Source organism: Geotrypetes seraphini, chromosome 4, assembly GCF_902459505.1.
Source record: "Geotrypetes seraphini chromosome 4, aGeoSer1.1, whole genome shotgun sequence".
Lineage (NCBI taxonomy): Eukaryota > Metazoa > Chordata > Amphibia > Gymnophiona > Dermophiidae > Geotrypetes > Geotrypetes seraphini.
Genome location: NC_047087.1, coordinates 218,362,469 through 218,373,418, shown reverse-complemented (window position 1 = coordinate 218,373,418; position 10,950 = coordinate 218,362,469). Strand labels below are relative to the sequence as shown.

At 42.7% G+C, this 10,950-nt stretch overlaps 1 protein-coding gene and 1 long non-coding RNA gene across 6 annotated transcripts in view; one reads left to right on the top strand and one right to left on the bottom strand.

Annotated features, from left to right (window-relative positions):
- Positions 1–860: 860 nt before the first annotated feature.
- On the bottom strand, positions 861–6,281 carry LOC117360046. The gene is made up of 3 exons (XR_004539348.1): positions 6,123–6,281; positions 5,344–5,396; positions 861–1,231 (listed from the first exon to the last, which is right to left on the bottom strand). It is a non-coding gene; the product is annotated as an uncharacterized LOC117360046 (long non-coding RNA).
- The window catches only part of DYDC1 (DPY30 domain containing 1), a 104,988-nt gene continuing 99,703 nt past the window's right edge, over positions 5,666–10,950 (top strand). The window contains exon 1 of one of the 5 annotated variants that reach the window (XM_033943645.1): positions 5,666–5,702. The gene's annotated coding sequence lies outside the window, so the exon portion shown is untranslated. The other 4 variants (XM_033943647.1, XM_033943644.1, XM_033943643.1 and 1 more) reach the window with 4 other exon arrangements.

Genomic DNA, 10,950 nt, shown 5'->3' with positions numbered 1-10,950 from the left:
TTCAACGGTCCGGGGAACTCGAATGAAAAGTATCCAGAAACAATTGATGTTCCCGAATAAGAAAAGAGGCTCGAGGTAGCCCAAAGACCCAAAAGATGTTCCCGAATAAGAAAAGAAGCTCAAGGTAGCCCAAAGACCCAAAAATGAGAAGTTGACAAAATTAACCTGAAATTGGGATGAATACTTGAACACAATAAAAAGAAATAATTATGACAAAAACTATGAAAAATAAAGATGGGAAGGTATAAAAAATGAAAAAGTTTGACGCGCTAAAGAAAAAAATAGAAGACACAGCTTCTTAGCTCCACAGAAAACAAAGAACTTATGGTCCCGTGAGCCAACATCGGGCGGAAAGCACCGGCATGCATGCGGTGTGAGCATTACCTAAACAACTTTAAATGATAGAGCACTTGGTAGTGTCTATACTGGAGGTCAGTGGATGATGTCACCCACATATGAGAATATTATGCCTGCTTGTCCTCAGAGAACAAAAAAGAGTTACAAAGAACTGTCTCTAAAGATTATACAGTTCATATAGTGGGACATGATATGCTAAAATTCATACTGTGCAACAAGTGGATTGGAGTAGGCCTGTGGGTGGGGCAAAATCAGTGCATATCTGCTCCAGGGTCAGCCCTGGACATGAAGAACAAACCTGTTATCAGAGCTAGAGAACGACACAGGAACAAATTTGTCCCCGTTCCCGCAGGAACCCAATTTCCCAGTCTCGTTCCTGTGAGTTTTGTCGCTGTCCCGGCCCCATTCCTATAAGCTCTGCCTTAACTGCACAAACCTCAAAACCTTATTATTTTAAAGTGTTTGAGGCTTGTGCAGATGATGGAGTTTGCAGGAATGGGGCAGGGATAGGAAAAGAACTGGCGAGGATGGAAAAATGAGTTCCTGCAGGGACGGTGAAAATTTGTCCCTGTGTCATTCTCTAATCATAGCTTTCTTTGCTAATCAATACACTGTTTTATCATTTTAATGTGGTAATTAGAAAAATCTCATAGAACAAAGCTGAAGAAAACAAACAGCTAAGGAGCCAAATAATGAATCTCCAACCAAATCATTCCTTCTGAAAGTAAGCTGGGCTGTAGCATCTCAAATCGGATCATATACTAATTAAAATATTTGTAATTTCTTGTCCATCAACTATGATCCCACATCGTGTCAGATTTCTCTCTTGGTATAGATGATCCAAACTTCATAATCTGTTTTACTTAATAGCAACCTAGGAAAAAAAATGTCATGAAATCAATAACCAAACAGTGAAAAATAGGTACTCTTTGGAAAAAAAAAAAAGCAACTGAAAAAGCTAATGAACCTATAGTGATAAATCATATGTTTGAAAAACATTTTGATAAGAAATAGGTTTCTCTCTTTCATGCTTAAATAAAAGAGAAAGTGGGGTGAGGGATCACCTTAATGGCTACAATTTCTTTTAACACCTAGAAACCAATTTTGTTGAGATTGCTCTTCCACAGCTGCAACCCACTGGGGACACGCTGCCATCCTTTTCCATTTCTGCTACTTAATGCAGTTGCTGTTCGGACTCAGTATTGGAGCTCCCCTCCCCTCAGGTATGAATCACTAGGCAGCTTATTAAAGGAGAACTAACATGATGTGGAAAGACACATCATGTAATGGTGACACCTACTGGCTAAATTTATGACCTACAATTATGGAGTTCTGGAAGAAACCCTGGTGTGTGGCCTTGGTCAAAGCTTGTGGCTGCAATAAATGGGGTAGGTAAATTGAGAAAATATATGAGTTTTGGTTTTGGTTTTATTTAAACAGTATGAGGCTCAGGGACAGTTTCAACTGAGGTGAAAAACTAAAAAGGAACAGGATAAAAATTATGGGTTACAAACAAAACAAAACAATAAATCTGCAAGAACAGTAAGACTGATGCTTAAAAACAAAATGGTCAACACAAATTAACCAAAATAGCAGGTTAACTTTGACCAGTTAACTTTAGATGGAGTGTTCAGCCTGTGCCCATTTCATGTTGAATATCTGGATAAAATTAGCCAAACAGTTTTTCAGTTAACTTTAGCTGGCTATTTGCTTCTCTGCAACTCAAAAATATATATACACCTTATATACTTGAATATAAACCAAGATTTTTGTGCCATAAAATGGCCCAAAAATGTAGGTCTTGGTTTATATTTGGGTCAGCCCCCACCCGCACCCTCCTAAACCTGTTACAGGCCTTTGCCGTGCCTGCCATGAGACCTGGAAGATAGTGGGTTTAGTAAAAAAAAGTGGAGCCACACTCCGGACTCAAATGTCTTCTACTATTACAGGACCATCTTTAGGCTTATGCAATGTAACTAGCATGGGGCATCTCCAGCTATGAGACCTAATTCAGTCATTCCTTTCCTTACCTGTATAAACATGTCAATGACTCAGATGCTTGGGAAAGCTAAAGTGAGTAAGGATGGGGCTAGGGTTGGACTAGGTAAAATCCTTGAGATGGGGGTAATACCTATGTCAGTGGTAAAGAGATAATGGGGGGCACTTTTGAACACAATAGAGAAAAACCATGTCATTGTGTCATTCTGATGCAGGTATCAGTGCTGGTCTCCTAATTATTATTGGGCATGCATGAAAAAAAATCACACTGTTTTCAGGCTTTGAGTTTCTCTGGCCTCCTTGTCTGTCAGGAACGATTCGGGCCAAATTGTGACATTGCCATGCATATGCGATTATGTAATAGCACAAACTGCAGCAAAACAATGTCCACGTATTCAGGATCCTGCTTGGTTTCACAGTGAATGAACTAGCCTTTTACATTTAATTAAACTGGTTGTTCAAGGCTCTTCAGATGCTCTGGGACCTTCTCAGAGCCATTAGGCTATTTTTTCCAACCATACATGCGTGCATTTTGTTGTTAGTGAGATCATTGCATTGCACCCAGGCCTAGGGTTATCATATTTTACAAAGGAAAACCCCAGATATTTAACCCCGCCCTATTCTACCCCAGCCCTGCCCAGTTCCGTCTCCAGCCCTGCCCCCAGAAATCTTCCTGCAACGAGTTCTGGTTGTGTCTGGAGCATGCGCAGATGTGTGTGACATCATCCACGCATGCTCAGAAGCTCTCCATGTGCAGGCAAAGTTCATCAGGGCTTTCCAAAACCCAGACAAATGCCAGGTTTTGAAAAGCCCATCTGGAAGTCCAGACAGTCCTCTAAAAAGAGGACATGTCCAGGTTTTTCCAGACATCTGGTAACCCTACATAGGCCTATATGAAGCACCGGGAAGGGGAAGACCCATCATTCCGAGGATGGTGGGCCTGCCGGCGAGACAGACAGAGGACCCGTCCTTCCAGCCAACTTTCAGGTTACTGTGGGGGGCTGGGGTAGTGGATGGTGTCCGGGGTAGTGAGGGGGGGGCATGTTCGGGCATTCAGGGGTTTGGGGAGGGTCCGGGGGGTGGTTGGTCTTCTGACAAGAGAGCTTGGGCTCCCTCCTCATGGTATTTGGGGGGGGGGGGTGCGCCTTCAGTAGGAGGGCTTAGGATACCTCCTGCCGCGATCGCAGTTTCGGGTGGGGGTGCCGGCAGGAGGGCTTGGGATCCCTCCTGCTGATTCACAACAGTTCAGGGGAAATGTTGGCAGGAGAGATTAGGATTAGGTTGCCTTTTCTGCTGAGCTGGGCTTCTACCAGCTATATAGCTTCCAAATGCTGCCCAAAGATCAGTTCCATTCAGATGTTTACCCCATCTGGGGTTCTTTTTTCAAAGTTAACTTTGGTAATGCTAAATTATGACGCTTGCATGAAATTCTGAAATATGAACTCATTAATTAAAGGAGAAACCTCCTTAGTCTTTTCAAGTATCCCTTTTGTATATAGATGTATTACAAGAAATATAAGAATCCTTTCACATTCCCAGGAACAGAAAGGGCGGAATATAAACACACAACCTAAATTTAAATATTTTGTACAACATCAGTATGAAACACTATGGAAACACTATGGAAAATATGGAACACTATGGAAAATATTTTACAGCTGTAATCAAAGAAAAAAATACGTATATAACCTTTTGAATTGCACAATTTATGTAAGAATTTAAGTTTAACAATATCATTCACTGGAGGATTTGGATTTAGCTTATACCTTTTCTTTATGGTTGCAGCTCAAGTGTTGTTAACATTCCAGGTACAATGGTGCTTAGAGGGTTTAAACTTCAGCTTTTACTTGAAGCAATTGTAACCACCTCCTTCTCAGACTGAGGTAAAAGGTATCCCTCTTGAAATAAGATTTGGTTTGTAGTCGTGTACACCGAGGGTTAAATTTATACCTTTCCCCAGGAGAAGGGGGTGAATTACATAAACAAAATAATAATATATAATAATATGGTATAATCTTGGAATTAAAATAGTTATTAAACATATAATAAAGAAGCACTAAGGATTCAAAATTGAATATAGAAATAAAATTTAATAAACAAATGCTGTATATCAAATCTAAATAAAGAAATTCTACTTCCCTTCTGTAAAGTTCTTCTTTTTCCCCAGATTTGGGTATTTGAGGTTTTATGTTCTGTCTATGTAGGGGTACCACGTTGGCGCGCTGTTGCTAGCAAAATCTCTCTTCCTGGAACCAATCTACTACTCTGACTTAAGCAAACCAATAAGGGAAAACCCTATCCTAATCTAATAACCCAAAAGTTGCCTAAAATACTTCCTAAACTAAAAAAAACAACAACCAGATAATTGATATTCCCTATATTCCCCCCTCCCCCCCCCCCGAATTTCCTATATCTCAAATCACTCAGATTCTCAATAAACTTTACAACAGATATTCTCAGGAAAAGGTTCCCAAAACAGTTTACCAATTTTCTTTCATCAATATTCTCTTACAACATTTCACAGGAATCTGTCACAGGATCTCTCATAAAAATCTTCTCCAAAAATCAGCACCACAGAAGTCACTCAAAGATCCTCTCAAACATTTCCCAGAAGAGTCTCACAGAAGAGCAGACTGAAACTTTATTCAGAACTCAGCACCATATACAGTGGTACCTTGGATTACGAGCATAATCCGTTCCAGGATCATGCTCGTAATCCAAAATGCTCGTTTATCAAAGCGAGTTTCCCCATAGGAAATAATGGAAACTCGCTTTGATGCGTTCCCCTCCCCCGAGAACCGGCATTGCTCCCCTCAAAGGCCCCCCTGCGATCCGGCACCCCCCCCCCCTGCGATCCGGCACACCCCCCCCGACGCGATCTGGCACCCCCCGCCACAATCCGGCACCCCCCCGACGCGATTGGGCACCCCCCGCTATGATCCGGCACCCCCCCCGACACGATTGGGCACCCCCCCTGCCGCTTCTTACCCTCATCTGGGCACCCCGAAGATCGGCCTCCTCATCTGCTGGGCTTTGAGCATCTGTACAAGAAGAGTCAAGGAATGTATGAGTTCCATACGGTGTTACAATACAATGGCAGGCACTGTATATTATCATTAGCTTCGGGAACTTGAATAGTGCTGTGGTTTCAAGAGGTCTGACCATTTGGGTGATAGGAATGAGCGTTTGTGTGTGTCTCTTTAAAAAATTATTCCAGGCCTGCAGTCATCAGGCTCAGCCCCAGCCCCCCCCCCCCCCTTCAGTTGTCACAGCAACCAAGGAAGCCTGGTTAACAGTCAGTGCTGTGGAACAGGAAAGCAGCAGTGTCTTGGTGTTTACTGCTTTTGGTGAGTACTCGCAGACTGGTAGAGAAGCAAAAGTAAAGGCAAAGGGTACCTGATGAGTTGACATTAGAGATAGCTGGTGAAAAACCCGGGGGAAGGAGGGGGGGAGTTCACAATGCAGAAAAACAAATAGAAAACCTGTTTGATTTAAACAAATGTTGGGTGTTTTTCCCCCTCACTGCTCGACACTATGATGTAATGTTACATAAAACAGAAATCAAAATATATTGGGGTGTTTTTTTTTTTCTTTCAAATTAATAACAAAAAGACTCTCTAAGTGAAAAGCAGGAATATCTCTATTGGTGGCCTGAGAAGAGGCTAAACCGACCCTATCACCTCTCCTTATTTTAAATCTGGATAATGAAAAGATCATGCTTTCTTTCTCATCCCAAACACTAACAACAATTTACAATATATAACTACCCCTCGTCCTCCGGCTGCATTTATGATGTCAGTGTGTGGGTGGAGCTTCGGTGTTCTGCTTTCCACCCGGGTAGGAGGTGTGATGGTTGGTTTCAGGTTCTGTGCAACGGTATTGTTCACAACCCAGAAATCTATAACTATTCCTCCTCCTCCGGTTGCCTTTATGATGTAAGTGTATGGGTGGAGCTTCAATGTGCTGCTTCCTGCTCAGGTAGGAGGCAAGGGTTGGTTTTAGGTTCTGTGCAAGCAGTATCGTACAGTATAACTGTGCTTGAGTACCATTTCAGATCTTTCTGGGGAGAAGAGGGGAGGGGTTGCTGCTCGTGCCGGGAGCGATAAAGAGGTACGGGGGAAAGGTTGTATGCATGCGTTAGGGGGGGGGGGGGGGAGGGGGGAAGGAGCAAGGTGGCGGAGAGGAGGATGGGTGCAGGCACCACCATCAAGATGTTGCCCAGAATGGACCACCCCCTCTCCTTACTATGCCACTGATCTGAGGACTGTGAAAGAAAGAAGAGGACTTATCCTACCCAAACCAAAATATAGTATAGAACAAAAAGGGTATATCATGGATGTTACAAAAAAAACTTTAAAGACATATATAAAGTGCCTAACATTTAGGCTAACTAAGATATTTATGTTCTCAACGTTATCTATTCCATAAAGGTCAGGGTGAAGCAACTATTTTTTATTTTTTCTTAACAACCAATTTAGGTTAGGTAAGGGGCAGGTGTATCATAACTGTGGTGATCAGATCATAGGACCTCCTATAATCTATACATTATTTCAAGTCTGCATCCTGATTCCAGATTATAATCACCTACGCCTATCACACCCCACCTGCCTCACTTATTTTGTGGAAAAACTTCAAAAATGCCTATAGCAATTGTGCTTTATAGAAGTAAATAGATTCAAACCATCGAACCATGTGTAGAGAGAAAAATCAACACTTATCTTAGATGGTTAAAGATGTACAACTCCTAACGTCCTTCTATCAGAAAAAACAGGCATTTCAATCTGTCCAAAGCAGATCTTCTTCAGGGGTTAATGACCAGCGTTGCCCCTCTGAGTTTGCTGCCATGGTGAGGACTGCTGTTTTCTGGCTCTCGGTGTCTGTAGTCCGCTGTTTTCCTTCTGTTGTCTGGCTCTGAGTTGGCAGTTTCGGGTGGGGGTGCTGGCAGGAGGAGGGCTTGGGATCCCTCCTGCTGGTTCGCGGCAATTCGGGAGGTGCCAGCAAGAGAGATTGGGCATCTCTCCTGCCGGTTTGCGACAGTTCAGGGGGAGTGTTGGCAGGAGAGATTAGGCATCACTCCTGCCGCAATCGTTGCGGTAGGGGGTGGACAAATCGTCTGGGCTGCTGAGCTGGGCTTCTCACAGCTCTATAGCTTCCAAATGCTGCCCAAGGATCAGTTCCATTGAGATGAAAACCCCATCTGGGGTTGTTGGGGTTTTTTTTTAAAGTTAACTTTGGTAATGCTAAATCATGGCGCTTGCATGAAATTCTGTAATATGAGCTCATTAATTAAAGGAGAAACCCCCCTTAGTTTTTCAAGTATCCCTTTTGTATGTAGATGTGTTACAAGAATATGTTATAAGAATCCTTTCACATTCCCAGGAACAGAAAGGGCAGCATATAAACACACAAACTAAATTTAAATATTTTGTACAACATCAGCATGCATCTGAAACACTAGAGAATATATTTTACAGCCGTAATCAAAGAAAAAAATATGTATATAACCTTTTGAATTTCACAATTTATGTAAGAATTTAAGTTTAACAATAGCATTTACTGGAGGATTTGGATTTAGCTTATCCTTTTATTTATGGTTGCAGCTCAAGTGTTGTTAACATTCAGGTACAATGGTGCTTAGAGGGTTTAAACTTCAGCTTTTACTTGAAGCAATGGAGGGTTGAGTGACTTGCCCAATATCATAAGGAGAGTGACGGTGAGGTTTGATCCCTGCTTTCCATGCCTTGCTGCAACCATGGGACTACACGTCAGTACAAGGAGAGTCAAGGAATGTATGAGTTTCATACGGTGTTACAACACAATGGCAGGCACTGTATATTATCATTAGCTTCGGGAACTTGAATAGTGCTGTGATTTCAAGAGGTCTGACCCTTTGGGTGGTAGGAATGAGCGTGCGTGTGTGTCTCTTTAAATAAATTATTCCAGGCCTGCAGTCATCAGGCTCAGCCCCAGCACCCCCCCCCCCCCTCTTTCAGTTGTCACAGCAACCAAGGAAGCCTGGTTAACAGTCAGTGCTGTGGAACAGGAAAGCAGCAGTGTCTTGGTGTTTACTGCTTTTGGTGAGTACCCGCAGACTGGTAGAGAAGCAAAAGTAAAGGCAAAGGGTACCTGATGAGTTGGCATTAGAGATAGCTGGTGAAGAAGCCGGGGGAAGGAGGGGGGGGGGGGAGTTCACAATGCAGAAAAACAAATAGAAAACCTGTTTGATTTAAACAAATGTTGGGTGTTTTTCCCCCTCACTGCTCGCCACTATGACGTAATGTTACATAAAACAGAAATCAAAATATATTGGGGTTATTTTTTTTTTCAAATTAATAAAAAGACTAAGTGAAAAGCAGGAATCTCTCTATTGGTGGCCTGAGAAGAGGCTAAACCGACCCTATCACCTCTCCTTATTTTAAATCTGGATAATGAAAAGATCATGCTTTCTTTCTCATCCCAAACACTAACAAAAATTTACAATCTATAATTACTCCTCCTCCTTCATGATATCAGTGTATGGGCAGAGCTTCGGTGTGCTGCTTCCCGCCTGTGTAGGAGCAACCCATAAAACTATAACTACCCCTCCTCCTCCGGTAGCCTTTATGATGTCAGTTTATGGGCGGAGCTTCAGTGTGCTGCTTTCCTCCTGGGTAAGAGGTGCGAGGGTAGGTTTCAGGTTCTGTGCAAGCAGTATCATAAAGTGTAACTGTGCTTGAGTACCATTTCAGACCTTTCTGGGGGAGAAGGGGGGAGGGGTTGTTCCTCTTCTGATTGTGAAACAGGACAGTCTAAAACGTGCATGCAGTGGTTGCCAGGGAACATCTTCCGGATACGTTCTGTGACACTAGAAGACTGGACAGCCTGTCAGGGAAGAGCAACTCCCTGTACATTGGAATATTTCAAAAAGAAATCAGACAACTTCAACTAATCCAAAATATAGCTATTAAAATTATCACTAAGTCCAAGAAATATGATAATGTCTCTCCATTACTTAAAAATGCCTTTTGGCTTCCCATCCGTCATAGAATTACTTTTAAAATTGCACTACTTAGGTTTAAAACACTTAAATCCAGAGAACCGGCATTCATTTATTCCCCATACTCCACTTAGAACTCTCAGATCATCTTCCCAAAACTTACTTTTCATTGTTACTCTTAAGACATTAGGCATTTGCAGTGTGACATGCTTCGCCATAACTGCTCCCCTCATCTGGAATACTCTGCCCCCTTACATTAGAAAGGAAACAAGTTTAGATAAATTTAAAGGAGCACTAAAAAGTGTTTTATATACAGATGCCTTTGAACAATAATCTAAATTCATTCATTTCTGTATTCTTCCTAAATTGATAATGACAGCCTGAATGAACCCCTTGCACTCCTACTGTTTTATCCTTTTTTGTTCTCTCTTCTTTACTATACTTTATTGCAGATCACCTATAGTCCTTTTGTTCCATGTTAGTCCGTTTTGTCTTCATCTTTGTTATCTTGTAATTTTTTGATGTGTATTTCCTGATTTTAAATATTTTGTATAATCGCTTAGTATTACGATAGGCGATATATCAAAATACCATTAAACTTGAAACTTGAATATACATGTGACGTCATCCATAGAACCCCAGTATGAACAGTCAAAATGTATATTTTCATTTTAGAACTTTAAGACTGCCTTTACCGTGCGCATTTGGTGTTGTCCCGCTCAGTGGCATAGCGAGGATATGCGGTGTCCGGGGTGGTTGTGCCCCTCCCTGCCCTCTGCTGCATGCGCATGGCCCTTCCCTGTACCTTTTTAACTTTGGTGCGAGCAGCTACCAACTTGCTACCCACATCAACTTTTATATCACTTCATATTTGCGGGTCCCAGAAGTGAAGTTATAAAGGTACAGGGGAAGGGAAGGGGTGCGCGCGTGGCAAGGGGGGGGCAGAAAGGAAGATGGTTGCCAGTGCCCTGAATAAGATGGCGCTTAGGGAGGACTGCCCCCTTGCCCTCCCCCTTACTATAACACTGTTCCAGCCCATTGTCAGCTTGCAGGACCATCAATTTTCAGTTTTCCGCAAAGCTGAGAATTGCTTCTTAGAATTTCTGTAAGCATGTCAAACTTTCTGTTACGTCCCTTCTGGATTCTGTATGCATGGTGTTTCATCTCAACCCGTGAACTGGGTCTTGCAGAAAACCACACACTTTTTTCTTCTGCTCCTCCCGTTTGAGGAATACAGAGCCCCTTGCAGTTTTCATTTGTGCAAGTGAACTATGCTGAAGTGTTTCTGCTCTGCTCTGCTTCTTTTTCTTATTTTTGCACTTAAGTTCATCTTTTTCTCCGTGACTTTGGTGTCTTGAGACCCCTTTGGAGGGGTTCTCTGTCTAGGAAAGGAAGCAAAGGTGGACAAAGGGCAAGCTTCGGGTGGACTTCTGGAGCCATCCTACTGTATACCACCATTGGAGCTCGGGGTCTGTAACCCTGGGAGTGAGCTTACCTTCTGACCTTGTCAGAAGTTTAAGCGCAGGCTCTGTGCGCCCTGAGTAGGAGCCCTTGGAGTATCAGGGCTTAGGCTGTGTTTCCCACCCCCGGTCACGTGTAGAGGTTCTGAAAGAGCGGAG